A 17,546-nucleotide genomic window follows, 5' to 3' on the forward strand; every position below is an offset into this window, starting at 1 on the left:
GCTTATAGATCCTGTAAATGCCTTTATGTGTTGCATGCACAATAAAAGGTATTGGACATAATTGCAAATTTTGATATACACCCTGAAGATACCAATAGAAGTTTAAATAAAAAGTTTGAGGACTCCAATAAACTGTACCGGAGGTCTCCAAACTTGGCGACTTTAAGACTTTAAAAATTCTGGGAATTGAAGTCCACAAGTATTAAAGTTGCCAAGTTTGGGGACCCCTGGAATATACTGATTCTTTATTCCATATTATAGTTAACAATCAATATTAACTGGAACATTATTTCAAATATAACATCTTTTAAAATTTCCAACCACTTCATATATCTTTGCTAAAATGACTGGATCATATTGTTTTATCTTTTAATTGCTATAAAGGAAATTATTTATGTAAGATATATTTAAAATGTAATTGCAAAATCCTTGAAATAATAGCAATTTCTATTGTTTCAAAGTACTAATCCCTTATTTGGGCCAGGATGTCTAATAAAACATGCATGGCTCTATTTAAAGCTGGGATTGTGATCTCATCAGGACGTTCCCTGCATGGGCAAATAGATTTTATGGGTGTATATCTGTACATATATAGAACTGGTTAAACATTTAGGAAACTGCTATCACATGGCCAGGACATCATCCAAGTCAAAATTTGAAGTTGCATTTCCTAAAACTCTTGTGATTTGAGGAACTTGGGACATGAAACTTCCAGGGCTAAAGCCATAGCTCAGTTGCTTATCAAAATACATTTCCTGAAATCCTTCCCACTTACACATTCAAAACAACTTGAAGAGATGGCTGTCTCAAAGAGAGGCTTTCTGCTGCTGCATTAACTATCAAGAAATTTAACTAAAGGAGCACCGCAGGCTGTGGAATGTGATAAAACGGAGAAACCTGAACACAAACATTGGTGGAATTTGGGATCATTATTTGAAATTGCTAGTTTTAAATCTGCTCATTTGCAAATCTGTTGGTAATGGCTTGGGATGCACAAACTCTCTGGACTGCCCCTATAAGGCTCTAAATTCTTTGCAGCATCAATATTCAAATATCCAGAAGAGTGGTAGGAGGCGGCAAACTAGAATGGAGAATGACAAATCTGCATGAAATCTCTCCCCTTGATGAAATCATAGGTAACATAATTGAGCAGCAGAGATCACCTGACTCAATCAGCTAATACTACCTTGTTCCTTGCTTGGTGGGGGAGTGGGGGGTTGTTTACACAAGAGAATAACCATGTGTGGAGAAGGCTCATTTCAAAGCCAGACGTATAGAAAGAAATGAGAAATAATTCCCCCTAACTTTTCTACCATTGCTTCAGCATATATACGCTTCCCTTATAGAAACTAGCACAAACTAAGTTTGGTCACGCTGTTCTAACAGCTAGTTTAGACCTGAACATCAGCACATACTGATCAAAGAGTTGTAGAGTTTTGAGTACGGACCCAAATGATTAAATAATGCAATTATTCCCTGTGCTTAAGCGCATTGCCTATGACCATTCTATACTGTTAACAGTTGTGAAAGACAATGGCCAAACGTATCTATTTTGTAGTGTATTAACAGATGGAATTAATGGGATAGAATAGGCAATTGTTTGGAAGTTCTATGATTATCCCATAGCCATACATACAACTCTACCAAAAAGAACAGAGTACAAATCTTGACTTTAATAAAGAAAAGCACAATGTTTAATATTTTCTTTTTCTTTGTTAGCTGCCATATTTATTAGTATTCCTTTTTGGTGTTGTTACTATTCAGCATTTTTTTTTACTTGCCTCTTGGAACAAAATAGCTTTGGAGGTTTCCATATGATATCTGAGAAAGCTTTTTTCAGAGGAATGATAAATCATGGTTGAAATTACCAACATAACCAGGGTACTGGTTTTATATTCTTCCTCTCTTCTACATACACTAGAATAGAGGTGAGTAATTTAGACCTAGTGATTCCATACAGTCTCCTGTCTCATTTCTGCTGCTCCTGGAGCTCTTAAAACCACATCACCTATTGGAAAGAGCAAAAATTTATATGAAAGAGCAAAAAATAATACATTGATTAAGCCCCGCTAGGTTTAGCATAGTCATTTTGTCCCAAACTTCCCTTCTGAACTCCAACACAAAGTGGACTGGATGATTTCATCCTGCTTTCTCCTGAGAAGTCCTGCTCCCTCCAGCCTGCCAAGCCCACTTGTGGTCCTCAGCAGCCAGAAGAATCTTTCTGTTCAAAGACAAAAATCATGCAGCTCATGGCTGCAAAATGGTCCTTCTGTCCTGCCTTAAAGAAAGATGTGGTGAGCTTTTCAGAAAAGCAGAGTTCCCTGGTGTGTTTGTGGATGTTCAAGTCTTGCCCAACAGAGCAGGATTTAAAGTCAGAGACTGTTCAACTGAGTAGCTTTATATAAATCACAGTCCTCTTCAGTTCAGAAATGGGAAACAATTTGTTTAAAAGCAATAGTCTCCTTCTCCTGGATTGAAAATCATACTTTCTTCTAAGAAACGTTTAGGTGTAAAATACAGTTCAGTTCAGATTTGGCTTTATGCAGCTGTTGCCTCTCAACTGTTTGTCAGTAAAGTATTAACTCTCATATTTCATCCATAGTATACTGTTTTTAATATATCCACTTCAAATTTAAAATACATTTGGTCTGTTTAGGAATAACACTTAGAAATGCAAGAGGGTAATTTCTTGTTTAACAAAAGAACCTCAGCCTTTGATATCTATCAGTGTTAGAAGGTCAGGTGAAACATTGCCAGAAAGTTAACAATTGCATGGCAGAGAGCAGCATAGCCTTTAGGGTTGAATGTATTAGCAAAACCTGTTCTACTACTTAGGATTTCAACTTGCGCTGAGGTCATAAAATTTCTAGGGCTCTTTTTATTCCTGGATTTTTAACTCTCGGAGTTAAAAGCCTTCAGAGCAAATTATTATAGCAGTCACAAAGTATGCACACAGCTCTTTTGTATTACATTTCATTATGTCTTACCTTGGCTATTCATACAACTCATATCTAAACAGTTTTTTGTAGCTTATGTTCAGTAGGAGCCACTGCTCCTACTGGAGAGAAGTGGAGTGATATGTTCCATCCAGGCTCTCTCTGAATTATCCATGCAATGATTTATATTAGCCATATGCTAAGGGCTAGATTTTGCTAAGGGCTAGCTTATGCTGTGTATGCTTTTAATGACTGAAACACATAATGCTACATTGTACTTCTGAATAGCCCATCATATAATCTACAGCTGGAAATTTAATAGCTGCATCTCAAAATCAATCTTGCACTGAGCAGCCCATCTTCACATATATATGAGAAAAGAACAATCACATTGTAGGTTTGTGGCTGGAATATTCTTCCTTACTAGCATAGGGATATCCATCATATGGTCTACAAAAAATGTGCCAATGCAATAAAACTAGGTTGCACTCTATCAGCATACCGTATTCTGTTTCCCTTGCACTCCTTTCTGGGTCCCTCCATCACAGTGTATTAGTGTTCTGTGCCTTAAACATGTTCAGGCTGTTTGAGGTTTTGTAGTTTTTCAGATCTTTCTCGTTCATTCAATGGTCCACATGTTCATTCACTTGTGCATTTATTCTTCTATTTAGAGCATAGAGTAGCAACTACTGTTATTATGGTTGGTCGGTCACTCACTCAGTCAAATGTTTAGACTGGATTTGGCATTTTTATCCACTAATCAAGTCCTTCCCAAGGACCTGGGATAGGCAGGTGATATTTGATGATGTTAAGGTATCGTCAAAAGATGTAAACTGTTCCAAGTAAAGCTACCATTTACAGTTGACCGTGATGATTTTGTCAGTGCTAATGATGTTCAAAGGATGCTTCAGTTGATTTGGGATTGCTTCCAAGGTGCCTATTACTATTGGTACTATCTTTACTTTGTTTTATCACAGTTGTTCTGCTTCTATTTGCGGATCTTTGTATATTTTGTGATTTTCTCCAGTTCTTTTTCTTCTGTTCTGCTGCCTCCAGGTACTGCAATGTTCTCTATCCAGACTGTATATTCTCATTAACAATTGTTAAATCTGGGATATTATGTCATTTCATTTCTACCAAAAAAGTGAGATAAATCACCCAGTGAAGTTTACAGTTGAATGTGGACTTGAATTTCCAGGTCCAAGTTCAGTATCTTAACCATTAAACTCAGCATAATTTTACTCAAGCTTTCATCCTAATGCCACTAGCTGAATTATATAATTATATAATGGACAAACATGGGCAGGACCCTGTGGCCCACAAAACATATGCTGTCACAACTCCCTTTTGGACCTTTCCTCACACTCCAAGTTTATTGAAAGAATTATTTATTTGGGCCCTGCTGGATCACTTTCCTAGAACCACTTAGCCCACTGAGTTCAGTCAAGATTAGTTTTGATCAAAATATCTACAGTAGTGCTTAAAAAACATCTGAATTCACTGGCCAGGTCAGACAGGTTTTTTCCCCCCTATAACAAGGTAGACTGGAATCAAATATATTTTCTATCAGAAATTATTTCCCCAGTAAGAGAATGTTGAATAGAAACCAAGTATGACTGGCAAAGGTCTGGAACATTTTCTAGGAATGCAATTCTATACTAGCATATACTGAAATTTATGCTGCTTTAAGTTACACAGCTTTGTATTTATGAAATATGAAAACAGATAATTTTAAACTGTATATACAAAATTAACAGCTATATATTGAGTTTGGGACTTATGCCCCATGAAAGTATCTGGATAAAGTCAATATGGAAAAAAAAGGAGCTCGGGAAAATACCTGCTGATCTGCTACAAAGTTCTGCAGAGACTCTGGCAGCTGTCTGGAAGAGAGAGTCAGCTGGAATCTTAGACAGGATCATGCTTATATGACTTCTCTCAGTCTACCACTCCAATTAACTCTCCATGGTTTATAGAGGAGTTGAAGGAGCTGAAAGGGGTTAAGAAATATTTAAAGTGCTGCTGGAGGAAAATAACAAATTCAATCAAACATGAGTTAAGGCCCCTATTAAGGTTTATCTCATGGAGGTAAGAATGGCAAAGTATCACTGCTTCTCCACACATATTACATCCATAGAATTCTATCCAGCTGCCCTGTTTAGGGTCAATCCAGACTGTCCTTGGAAAGGGAAGCTCGGAGGCCTACCTACATGGTCTCGTGAAGGACTTTTCTGTGCATTAGAAGGATAAAATCACTCAGATTAGTTCCTAATTGGACATCAAGTATGGTGCAAGTCATATCGAGGTGCCTGATGAATGGACTTATCCAGTTATCTGGGAATACTTTGATTCTGAGGAATTGATTCTGAGGGTCCTATGAAATATAAACAACTGTGTGTTAAATTCATGCCCCTCTTGGCTGGTTAATGCCCCTGAGGAGGTTGATGTGAGTGAGTCCAATTGAAGGTGAATTTATCCTTTCCGGAGGGATTGCTTCTGACTCCTTTCAAAGAAGTGCTGGTGTGTGCCTCCTACTAAAGAAGACATTGCTGGTCCCTACCATTCTGGATAACTTTCACCCAGTTTCCCAACTCCTGTTTTTAAGGAAGGTGATTGAGAAGGTGGTGGTATTCAACTCCAAATGATCCTAGAGGAAAAGGATTATCTTGACTCTTTCAGTTCAGACCAGATTATGGAACTAAAACAGCATTGGTAGCACTCATGGATGATCTTTAGCAGGAATGATGACGGTAATGCATCCATCCTTTCTGTTCTTGACTTCTTGGCAGTTTTCATTACCATTGACCATGGTACTGTTTGGGACCGGCTATCTGGAAACTTCAGTTGGTGCAGAATGTGGCCATGCAAGCAATTCTGGGAGCCCACAAAAGGGTGCATGTAACACATTTGCTCTGCAAATTGTGTTGGGTACTGGTTTGTTCTGGATCCAATTCAAGGTGTTGGTTGTGACCTATAAAGCCCTACATGGCATGGGGCCAAGTTATGGAACTGTCTTCGGCCCATTACATTAGTCCGTCCTGCCCAGTCAGGCAGGGAAGTTATGTTGCAGACTCCATTAGTTAAAAGAATTCTGACTAGCTAGGTCTAGGAATAGAGCCTTCCCTGCCATCACCAGCAGCCCTGTAGAATATTCTCCCTCCCAGAGGTGAGGCAGGCTCACACTCTCCTGGCCTTCTGAAAAGGAGTTAAAATGTGACTGTATAACCTCATATGAGGCTGGTTGGTACTCTGAGAGTACTCTCCCTTCACCGTTTAAACTAATTTTTAACAGGGTTAACTCATCTTTGCCTACTTTTAAATTCTAAATTATATTTTTTTAAAATTTTAAATTAAAAATAATAAGTTTTAATTCTTATGTTTTAACATTTTATTGTATACTGCCAGAATCACTCTCTGAGGGAGATAAGTGATTTAAAAATTTGATAAATAAATGTCAATAGAATTTATGTGGGATAAAAGCAAACAGAGAATCTTTATATTTGGATTGTCCTCCTCACAGATTTTTACCCATCACAAAGAAAGAGCTAAAAGTTTTCATCTCGCCTCCCTGTTTGTCATAATCCAGTGTGACAAGAGTATCTTTGTATTTTCCTCTCTGTGTTTCTTTCCTTTGCCTATTGACACAACATTTCTTAATCTAAGTTTGTTTTCTAGGTCACCAGTTTGCTTTTTGAGTCATTTATATTCTCCACAATAAGAAGTAAAAATTCTGGTTTAAAGTAAGGTTTGCCTTAGCTTCAAGACTGAAGTTCATACATTTGGAAGATGATGAATTTGAGAAAAATGTTTATTGATTATAATGTTAACTTGTGACTTGGAAGTTTCAGCTTCAAATTTGCATTCACTGAATCTATCTATTATTCTTATTCTACCTCACAGCAACTTGATAAGGTAGCTATATTTTAAGAATAAATTGGAGAACTGGAGACTTAGAGAAAAGAAAGAGACAGGTAAGTAATAAATAAGATCTTTCTTAAGTTCAAGAAAAAAATGAACATGTGCATAAAGCCACATCTAAAAGGCACAGAAGACTGAGAAGATAAAGGTCAGGGCCCTCTAGGATCAAAAAGGAAATCTAGAATCTTATATGAGAAAGGGTATATTGAGCATTCTCTATTGCTCTATCTATTGTGCCATCAAGTCACTATTGACTCTTGTCAACTGCCTAGACAAGTCCCTGCAGTTTTCTTGGCAAGATTTCAGAACGGTTTGCTGTTACTGCTTGCTAGAGCTAAGACAAAGCGATTGGCCCAAGGTCACCCAGCTGGTTTTGTGCCTAATGTAGGACTAGAATACACCATCTCCTGTTTTCTAGCCTGGTATCTACACCAAGCTAGATGTCTTCACACAATTTAAACCAAAGTTGGCAACTTTAAGATGTGTGAACTTTAAGATGAGCTCCCCACTTACCATATTTTAGTCTAACAAATGGTACAAACCCAGCATGTGTAGTTCATAATTCAGTGTTTTGTGCCTATCTTAAAAATCTAATTACATAACTATAGCTCTATTTACCTTACAGAAGCATAGCTAGTGGAAATAATACTTGGAATTAAAGGTTAATCTCAATCCTCCAGATCTATGCTTCCTTGGGGATACTTTGTCAATTTTTTTCTGTTTGAAAACTCAATGACCTTTGTTAACCAAAATGTAGAACTGATGGATAGGAAAATGGATAGGGAAGAAATTACAAGTGTACTTTTAATAAATGCCACACACAACAGTTCTGTTCTGTTCTGTTCTGTTCTGTTGTTCTGTTCTGTCTGTCTCTATCTATCTATCTATCTATCTATCTATCTATCTATCTATCTATCTATCTATCTATCTATCTTAATATCCAGAGCTACAAAAGCATTTTTATGCATATAGAAGCTATTCATTCAATTGTGGAGTGTTTTGACTTCTTCATAGATTTGGTCATTCTATATCACTTATATCTATAAAATAGCAAGATAACTTTAATCAATCAGCTTGGAACTTTTTCAGTTTCATTAGGCTCATCTGTTCGGAAAACCCTTCCTGAAAGTGCTCTTTTTTAAACAGGGAGAAAGAGAATGAAATACAGGCAGTTCTCAAAATTGAGCCCAAAATTTGTTTCTAAGTTAGACACTTATTAAGTGAATTTTGCTCCATTTAACGCAACCAACCTTAATGCAATTTGTGCTACACAAACCCTGACTACCACTACCAGTAGATGCCAGAAAAGTGATATAAACAAATCTTTGCCTCCTTGTGATTGTCATGTGAATTTTTGCAGCCCAGAACTTGCAGCTTGAAGCCCTAAAACCTCCAAAATCTTGTGAGTTCGCCTCATTGTTTTAGATGTGAAATAATATCATTTTCTGTACTCATTTTCAATTCTACAATATTGTTTTTTTAAATGAGGCAACCAAAAGGATACAATGCATTCCAAATACAATCACAACAAAGAACCAGTTTCATTTAGTAGTTAAGGCTCTGAGCTAGAAACCAGGAAACTGAGTTTTAACCTTGCCTTAGGAACAAACCAGCCAGGTGATTACTAGTTCTCTGTCTAGCCAGGACAGTAGTTCTCTGTCATTCCAGAAAAAAGGTAGATCAGTTCCAAAACCATTGCTAAGAAAGCTGCATGAACTTGTCCATATAGTTGCCAGGAAGGATTCAAGACTGATTCAAAGACTTGATGGTGTTGAAAGGTGTCAAAATGCCTTTCTTTCGAGGATTCGATTTTCCCGCTGGGAGAGCTCCGGCGCAAGGATACGGACAACTGCTTGAAAGCTGGATCTTTTTATTTTTCAGGAAGGCGGAGAACAGCGAGAAGTCTGCGTTCCTGGGCTATCTAGCTTCTTATGGTAAGTCCCTGGTTTTTTATACCCTTTTCTCCCTTTGTAAGTTGATTTTATGTGAGTGTTTGTATTTGTGCCTAATGTTTCAAATCCTGTTTGAGTTTGTCTTTATTTCCATCGGAGGGCAAACTCCGCGGGGTGCGGAAAGCACACTCCGTCGGGTGGCCAGATTGTATTATTGGTTTTCTGTAATCTCTTTTAGCTTTAAGATAGTTTTTCATATTTGTTCTGTGGCAATCTCCTGTCTGTCCCTTTTGTAATTTATATTTTGTGTCTTTTGTCTGTTTGTTTTGCTTATTTGGTATGTCCTGTGTTTGTAAGGATTTTCTAAATTATCTTTTGTTTCCTTTTCCTATTTGTCTAGTTTTCTTAATTACTTAGGCTTTTGTCTATAGGGATTCTTTAATACTTTTTATTTGATTCCTTTTCTGATGTAAGTTTGTTTTCTGGCTGACCTGATGTTCCCCTTGGGCTTTTCCTGTTTTTTGTGACACTACTGCCTTCGTGAAATTCCCTTTCCACAATGGAATTCACCTTTGATTCTACCCAGAGCCGTAGAATAGCGAATTGAAACTTTTAGCAAAATAAATACTAGAACTATCATAGTTATTTTTTACTTAGTCATCAGAAGTTTAGTCCTCTGAAGTTAAGATACATAGGCCTCAATATAAATAATTTTCTGCTTTCTTATCCTGAAATATATTTACATTTAATGCTAATTTAATTACTTGAATATATCCTTTTCTGTTTTTAAAAGAAATTATCCCATCTTTGTTTTTTATAAAACTTTCCTTTGAAAACTTCATCAACTCTCCATTTCTTTATAATTATAGATCAATGATTAAAAATGAAAAAAGACTTTTACAATAACATTTTGTATTGATCATACAATTAAGGAGGAATTACAGCTTTCCATTAAAAACCCCTATTGACAATTTTTTTACTTGCTGCACTTTTTAAACCAATGTTTATTAGTTGATGGAGTATAATTAATATTTTTTAGAAATGTGAATGAATCAAATTAAAAAATGAAATGAGGTGGAAGTGCCATCCAAAGATAAAAGTGACAAAATATCACAATTGAAAAGCTCAGCTTGCATAAACAAATACTAAATGTTGGGGAACAGATAGGTCCAAGCCCACAAAAATGTTTATTATTAAAAAAAAACACCTTCAGCATCTTTGTAAGTAATATTACTACTCATCTGCAGATGGGGCACTAGAGCTAATCTGAAATAATATTCATTCATTTTTGACACAGAAAAATCCAAGCAGATGTGCCCAAATACAACAAAAATTTTTACAGTGAACATAATTTTCTTTACATCCAGTATTGTATTTGTATTGGCAGAACTGTGTGCCAATGTGTGTTTTGATAATTACCATTAAACAATAGATGTCTTCTTTTTCTATATTTTCCATGAGACATTTTGCACCAATATCATGGAACAGTGCCTATTCATGACAATCCGTACTTCTCTTTCTGCAATGACAATGGCACTTGGTGATCTTTTAATTTTTTTTAAAAAAGCCAACAAAACAATTTGAGAGAACAGACTTGCCTGCTGATCCAGGTGGTGGTTCTGCAGCCCATCCTTTTTGAAAACTGAAGTTAGAAACAATCTTTATTCTGCTCTACTGTCCATTTGACTTAATGCAGTGCTCTAAGCAGTCAAAGGAGTTGGATTACAATTCCCATCATGACAAGCCAGCATGAACAATGGTGCCATTGAGATTAGAGAACCTGCAGTGCAACAATTAAAAAAAGGGAAAAGAAAAAAAATATTTAAGATTGCATTCCTTTTGAATTCAGTAACATTTGCTTCTGTGCAGGAACATAGATCACTGTATTAAACATCTAGCACTCATTCCTCTGTTGCATTTATCAATTTGTCTACTTCATTATCTGTCTAACCACTCCCTGCCACATTAGAACCTAGCCTATTCTGGAAAGTATGTTAAGAAATCCTTCTTCTATCTGACTACACCAGCTCCAAATGTGAAAAGTCTTTGGTGCAACCCTGTTCATGAATGAATACACCACTGAGTTCAAAGCAGTATAAAGAACAGCCTCTCATTTTCATAGAATATTTGGATTGGTCTATCACTACTTCAGCAATTAGTATAACAAATATTACATTATAATGTGTTGTTATGTAATTTTGAGAGCCAGTTTGGTGTAGTGGTTAAGGCATCAAGCTGTAAACTAGATGACCATGAGTTCTAGTCCTGCCTTGAGCGTGAAATCAGTTTGGGGAATCTTGGGCCAGTTGCTTTCTCTTAGTTCTAAGAAGCGGTCAGTGGCAAACCACTTCCAAAGAACCTTGCCAAGAAAACTGCAAGAACTAGTCCAGGCAGTTACCAGGAGTCAAAAACTGACTCAAAGGAATCTTAACGTTTTACTTGATTTAAATTTAGTAGAGTGTAAAAATCCAATCAACTGTGGCTTTGTCAAAGTATGTTTTTAAACATTTATTAATGTGCAAGTCTTTATACCAATTTTGTAAGGAGAAATGAGGCGAGCTACAATGAAAAAGGAAAATCTAGTAAAAAGGTGATATACCAGAACTTTTCATAGCATATTGGGCATTAACATTCATATGTAACAAGCATTTTTGAAAAGCCGTTTTTAGGAATCAGTAGATATCTATCAAAATATATTTAAACATAGCTTGGATTATTTTTGTTTATTTAATGAAATCCCAAGTAGCCACACTGTAGATAAGAAAATTAATGCTAAGAGCCTTGGGAGAACACTTAATTGTTTATATAAAAGGTATTATTAACATACAGAAAGGGAAGTCTTCATCAAATAAAAAAGCTTAGCATTCCACTTAATTAAAGATCTAATATGATGGAGTTTAATGTATCTAATGCATTACTATGCATCATTTTTTTAAATATGGAATAGGCATATACATGACCTACAAAAATCATTTGATGGTACCAAAGATATAGCCAAAATGCTAAAATTTTGCTGCATTCAATGATGGTCTGGATTTTGCAGCCCATATGTAAATAAAGATATTCAGACCTATATTATATTCCTCCTTTGAAATACAGCTTATGTCTGTATTTATGTTATAATCAATTATCTGCCTATGTAGCCCAGTCTTCATTATTCTCTAGGACAACTGTAGCTCGAATATTATGCAAAATAAGGTAATTTTATATGGCAATATATAGAAGGAGCTCCACTGTGGCTGTCATACTCATTATGGTACTTTGGTAGCTCTAGAAGCTGTTATAAGTAATTCAAAGAGAAATGGTCAAAGATTCAATGCTGCTCCCCCTTTGTTGAAAACAGACCTTTGACTGCCACCTTAAACCCCATTAATTATTCCATAGTCTCAAACACATACAAAGTAAATGTCTTTCAAGATGAACTTGAATGATTATATGACCAGAGCCATGTTGGATTTGGGAGAACTCAATAGGGAGGTCATTTGCTAGTCTCTCCTTCCATCTTTTTTATTTCTCTATTTGTACATCAATTGAATTTCCTGATAGCCTTTTATTTAAACAAGTCAAACCTTGATTTGTTTTTTCAAGATCAATCCATATTAGTTGGGTATTGTTACCCACTGTGACTGGAGAATGCTAAGTAAGCCTAAAAACTGAATGGAACAGCAATTTCAGTTAAGAGAGCAAGACAGGTAATGAAATGGGGCCTAGTAACCTTCTAAGTCACTGCCCGGAGCAACACGAGTGCATTTAAAGCTCAGAGTGATGTGTGACTGATATTAGCCTTCATGGACAGCTGCAGCAATCATCTCACAATATAACTGAGACATTCTAATTCAATTCTTTTTCTTCTTGTAATCAGATTCAGATGTAGCAGTTCACACCTCCCAGTCTTTCAGCAATTGCACTAATTTCTGGTTTGCTTCCAAGAACAATTCAAAGAGCCATAATCATCAAAAGTTCTATGTGGGTTAAAATCAATGTACACCAAGGGCTACCCAAAGGACAAAATCAGTTTCACTCACTCTAAACCAGTTTTAACTAGAATTCAAGCTGCAAATTATCGTGAGATTGACCAGTTTTTCACTGATCTAAAGAACAAGTTTTATTACTTTGTCACTTAGTTTACACATTACGTTAAGCCATGCTTGCTTGCTTGTGGTTTAATAAACCAATTGATTGGGTTTGTAAAACATGCTAAGGAAGAATGGCTTAGTGTACAATCTAATTCAAATCTAAACCAATCACATTTCAATTTAATGTCAGGACCAAACCAACCTACATGTCAATTAATGCAAGAACATTAATCACAACATAATCTGTGATTGTATTTAAACACTGCAATGCATAAACATTGTGCCATTATTACCACTATCTGTAAATAGTTTGTATTTTGCATCTATTTTTTCCTCCACTTCCTTCAATCCCAGCCCATTATAAAAATAGTTGTTTTTATGGATGTTTTAATGCCTAAAGCAGGACTAGAACTCACATTCTCCTGGTCTCTAGCCTGATGCCTTAACCATTACACCAAGGTGGTTCACATTCTGCTTTTAATCAATACTCTTTTTCATAAGCAGTATCTTTCTGCTTATGCATCAACATATATGCATGTTGATTTTTGTTTAGTAAAGAACTTTGCATTTGTTTCTGTTAAATTTGATTTGAATAATTTCAGCCCACTCTTCTAACTATTATAATTTTAAATGGGTCTTTTAGCATCCCCAACCGCGGTCCGGACGTATCTATCCACTGGGCCCGCCATCTTTTTGCGCTCTGGTGAGCTTTCCGGGTAGAAAGCTCACGGGCGCTGCATAAAAGATGGCGCGATTGAGCTTTCGGGTAAAGCCATTTCTACCGAAAAGCTCACCAAGCGTAGCGCGCCATCTTTTATGCAATGCGCCGTGCGTCACGGAGCGCGTCATAAAGATGGCGGCGCCGTTCGATCCGCGCGGCGCCCAGCTGATGTCTTTGGATCCTGTTTTGCATATAGCTATCCACCCAGCCTTGCCATATGCAAATCAATTAGCATTCCAGTCACAGAACTTTACATCTTCACTGAAGTAAGACAGGTGATAAGCCAAGAAAAGTAGAATTTAGTCTCTAATATTCCTTTGCCAGGAAAGCTGGGTTCACATTACACCCTGGTCCTACTAGTCTAATATTTCTCTAAATTATATCAGATTTTAGATTGTACATTTTTGTGAAAATTGAAATAAATGAAATTGAAGTGAGAAAAAATGTGGCTATTAATGAAGAGGGTATATTTTCCCACTTCAAAAGCATTTTTCCATCATTGCCAAAAAACCTGATCCCCCAAATGTTGCAGAGAAGTATCTGCCATTCTTAGAAATTCTAAATGTATATTAAATAGACTTAAGCAGTGAGTAAGATGTACAGTATGAATAGCAAAATTTCAGGTTCAGACCTTCCTGTTATGAACTTATCTAGCCAACATAAGCAATTTTTTTACTTCAGATCATTATTAAACTGACATTTGATCCCCAAAGTGCAATTTATTTATTTATTTTTGTTTGTTTGTTTATTTGATTTATATTGCCACCTATTTGCCCATGGTGACTTGAGGCGGCTTACACAATTAAAAATTTGGTACAAAATAATGATCCAAATGTTCCTGCAGTGCTTAAACTAGGAACTTGGAGTTTTAGTACCTAGCTAGAATCTGGATGAGGGATCTAACTAGAAAGACATGTTTTGCAGATTAAGTCAATGGATCTTTTTACTGAACATTATGAGTAAAGAAAAAGGAATGTTTACATTTGAAAGACCATTGTATAGGAAGCCTAAAATTCCAATATAATTAATGGGCAAACTGTCGCTTCACGCTATAGTTAATCTGGATCTGCTGATTTTAAATGATTGGCTTGTGATTACATTTTAAATCACCAGTTTGATAATATACAACAGAAATCTATTCTTAAGGAAAAATGTGACCATATATTCTCTATAGTAGACAATATCACTCTAACCTTAGGGTTTTACGTTATATACTATAAAATGCTAAACAAAACATTTTAAATGCTAGACAAATATTGGGTATATTTAAAATATTTGAGATATTTTACATGTGAACAAAATGAAACAAATGTGTTTTTTCAGAATATATGTACATGCCAATATATGCAAATGTAGTCCATATTTGAGTAATAAGTTAAAACCCATGATTAGTCAAAAATATTTCTTCAGTTTAGCGACCTACGTATTAGCAATCGGGGAAATAACCAGAATCCCACTCTCATTTTAAACAACTTTGTTCCTTGCTGCTTTTGCCAGTTAGGGTGAGTCCATGCTGCAGTTTTGAAGCTGGCTGAATATTGATTCTATCAATATATTTAAATCACTGTTCTCAAGCTAATATATATAGTATGTCATTTTAATTTAACAGTATACTTGCTATCTATCCATCCATTTATGTACCTACCTACCTATCTACAAAATCATCATTGGCAGTATGGCACTTATTGCAATCCATATAATGATAGAGATATATTACAGTGGAAGGCTGCATTATGGGATCATAAAAATCCTTTCCCTCTAATCATGGACAATTTTGTTCCTGCATAAGAATTTAATACTTCTTGTTTGCCAGAAAACCAAGAAGCTATGGAGCATAGAAAGTCTGTTTAGATCCACAGTATCATAATAAAAAAGTTATGAAACAAAGCTTGAAAATTGATTTTGGGGATGCACCAAATTCAAGTTCAGGGAAACATACATCAGAATTGGTTGTATAGAAATAACCCAATTAAAATAAGTGAGCCATATTTCTCCCTGCACATGCATGCATCCTGACTCTAAATGTATACCCACCTCATCCTGTTAATAATGATGTATGTTCCATAAAATTTAAGAACAGACTATATAACTTAAGTCATTTAATCAGTTAGAATTAAAACATAATCTGATAGTGATAAAGTGCAAATAATGCTACTTATAAAAATGATAATTTGTGGGTATTACAGTGGAAGAGATATTCCTTTCTCCTATGGGAAGTAATGCTTCCTTTAAAATTAATGAGTTGGAGGCTTTTTTCTTCGTTGAAGCATTATGTCATCATTTGTTAAGATTGTTTGTTATGTATATAATTGTACTTTATATATAGTGTATATACACGCATGGAAAGTGTCTTAAAATTAGCTTTAAGAGTGAAAACATATGAATACGTGTGTTTTATTGAACAAATGCCTTCTCGGGGAAAGAGATGAAAATAAAGGATTCAGAGATCCTCCACATTTACACTTTGGAGAAAGCCCGATGACTTAGTGAAAAGCTCCCACATTCAGCAGGGAGCTTAGAAAATACAATTCTGAGAAGTTCCAATGAAACGACAGCAGCGGGCGGTTTGTAGCCCTCCTACCCTCTCCTTGAGGCACGATCAATTCCTTTAAAAATGACTAATTTTTAAAGGGAACCTTCGTTTCAACGGACTTCAGGCGCTCGCAAGCCTGCGCGGGATCTGCTGGCAACGCTCCTTCGCCTTTCTTTTGCCGATCCCTATGCCTCCCGGCAACTCGCTTAGCAACCTTTTAAGCCGCCGGAGCGCAAACTTTAAAACCCCAAATTTCGAAAGCCGTTCAAGTAGGAACATGTTAGAAAGGCAGCGCTGCTATCGGTTGCCAAAGAGGCAACGGCCGCGTCAATAGAAAAGGCTTGGCTCAGCGGAGCACCAGCACGTGCGTGACCTTTATATTTAAATTCCCTGTTTCCCAAGAACAAAAATAAAGGCACTCGGGGCAGTGCAATTTCCAAGTAATTACTAGGGTCTGGCACACCGCTGCTGTTCGTCAGCGGAGGCAGCTAGCGCTTCGCCACTGTAAGCCCACGGGCGGCCTTTCTGAGCTCGCAACCCGGAGGCCGCCGGCGCTCAAGGACACGCGAGGCTCTCCCCTCGGAGGCCGTGGGGAGGGGCCGTCCGGTGCGCTTCAGGTGAAGGGGCTGTCCAGCCGCTGCTCCCGCCTGCGAAGGAAAGGGGGCTCGTGGTGCGCGCCGGGGGAAGCGTCAGTTTTTTTTCTCGGCGAGGTGAATGTTAAAGACCTCGCGGTGTACGGTGGGGTGGGGGGTTGGGGGGGACGACACCCTCTTTCGGCAGAGCCGGGACCGGTAGCGGAAGTGCGCGGGACGGGCGAAAGAACTGACCAACGAGGCATGGTGGCCTGAGAGGGAATTGCACAGAGGAGGGACCCAAGATGTCCACTACTGGGCGCTGGAAGGTGATGATGTCAAAGGGGTGGGGATTCATATGTGAGCCTCCGATGGGTGGGGTGCCAGCGACCCCTTAAAATGAGGGGGGGGAAGCGCACCGAGCCTTTCGGGACGAAAGTTTGAGGGGCCAAAAACTGCTGCCAAGCGCGGGCGAGGCTGCGTCGTCCGGCGGGCTTGACGCGGACGCGCAATAAAACCTGACACTCGCCAGCTGTTCGGGCTCCTCCTCGCCCCCTCCTTCGCCTTCCCCCTCCCCCTCCCCTCCCCCGCGGCGTCGGCCGCTATTGCCGCCCCAGTGCATTGTGGGCGCAATCCGTTGTTCATTTGCCATTCGACCTGGGCCGGGGCCTGGTGGGTCGGAAGGGCTGCTGCTGGTTGAGCCGGATCTATTGTAGGGGAAGCGCTCGAGGAGGAGGCGACGACGGAGGCGGCCGTGCCAGCGACGCAAGCTGGAGCGCGGGGATAAGATTTTGTTCTTGCAGCCGTTAAAAGCGCTTTCAAGCGGCCCGGCGAACTGACTGACTGAAACTGCCTGGCCGGGTGGGTGCTTCGGTTGGTTAGCCGCTTTTTCTGCCTC

At 37.9% G+C, this 17,546-nt stretch overlaps 1 long non-coding RNA gene across 3 annotated transcripts; it reads right to left on the reverse strand.

Annotated features, from left to right (window-relative positions):
* Positions 1-1,597: 1,597 nt before the first annotated feature.
* Positions 1,598-17,050, reverse strand: LOC148131506 (uncharacterized). 3 transcript variants are annotated; one of them, XR_015748963.1, is made up of 3 exons: positions 16,904-17,050; positions 10,345-10,526; positions 1,598-2,008 (listed from the first exon to the last, which is right to left on the reverse strand). It is a non-coding gene; the product is annotated as an uncharacterized LOC148131506 (long non-coding RNA). The 3 variants fall into 3 exon arrangements; XR_015748965.1 differs by lacking the exon at positions 16,904-17,050 and adding an exon at positions 16,525-16,794; XR_015748964.1 differs by lacking the exon at positions 16,904-17,050 and adding an exon at positions 10,921-11,367.
* Between the last annotated feature and the right edge of the window lie 496 nt (positions 17,051-17,546).

This window comes from Notechis scutatus, chromosome 3, assembly GCF_049901735.1.
Source record: "Notechis scutatus isolate UNSWTSFEM ecotype Mainland chromosome 3, rNotScu1.2, whole genome shotgun sequence".
In the NCBI taxonomy this organism is placed as follows: Eukaryota; Metazoa; Chordata; class Lepidosauria; order Squamata; family Elapidae; genus Notechis; species Notechis scutatus.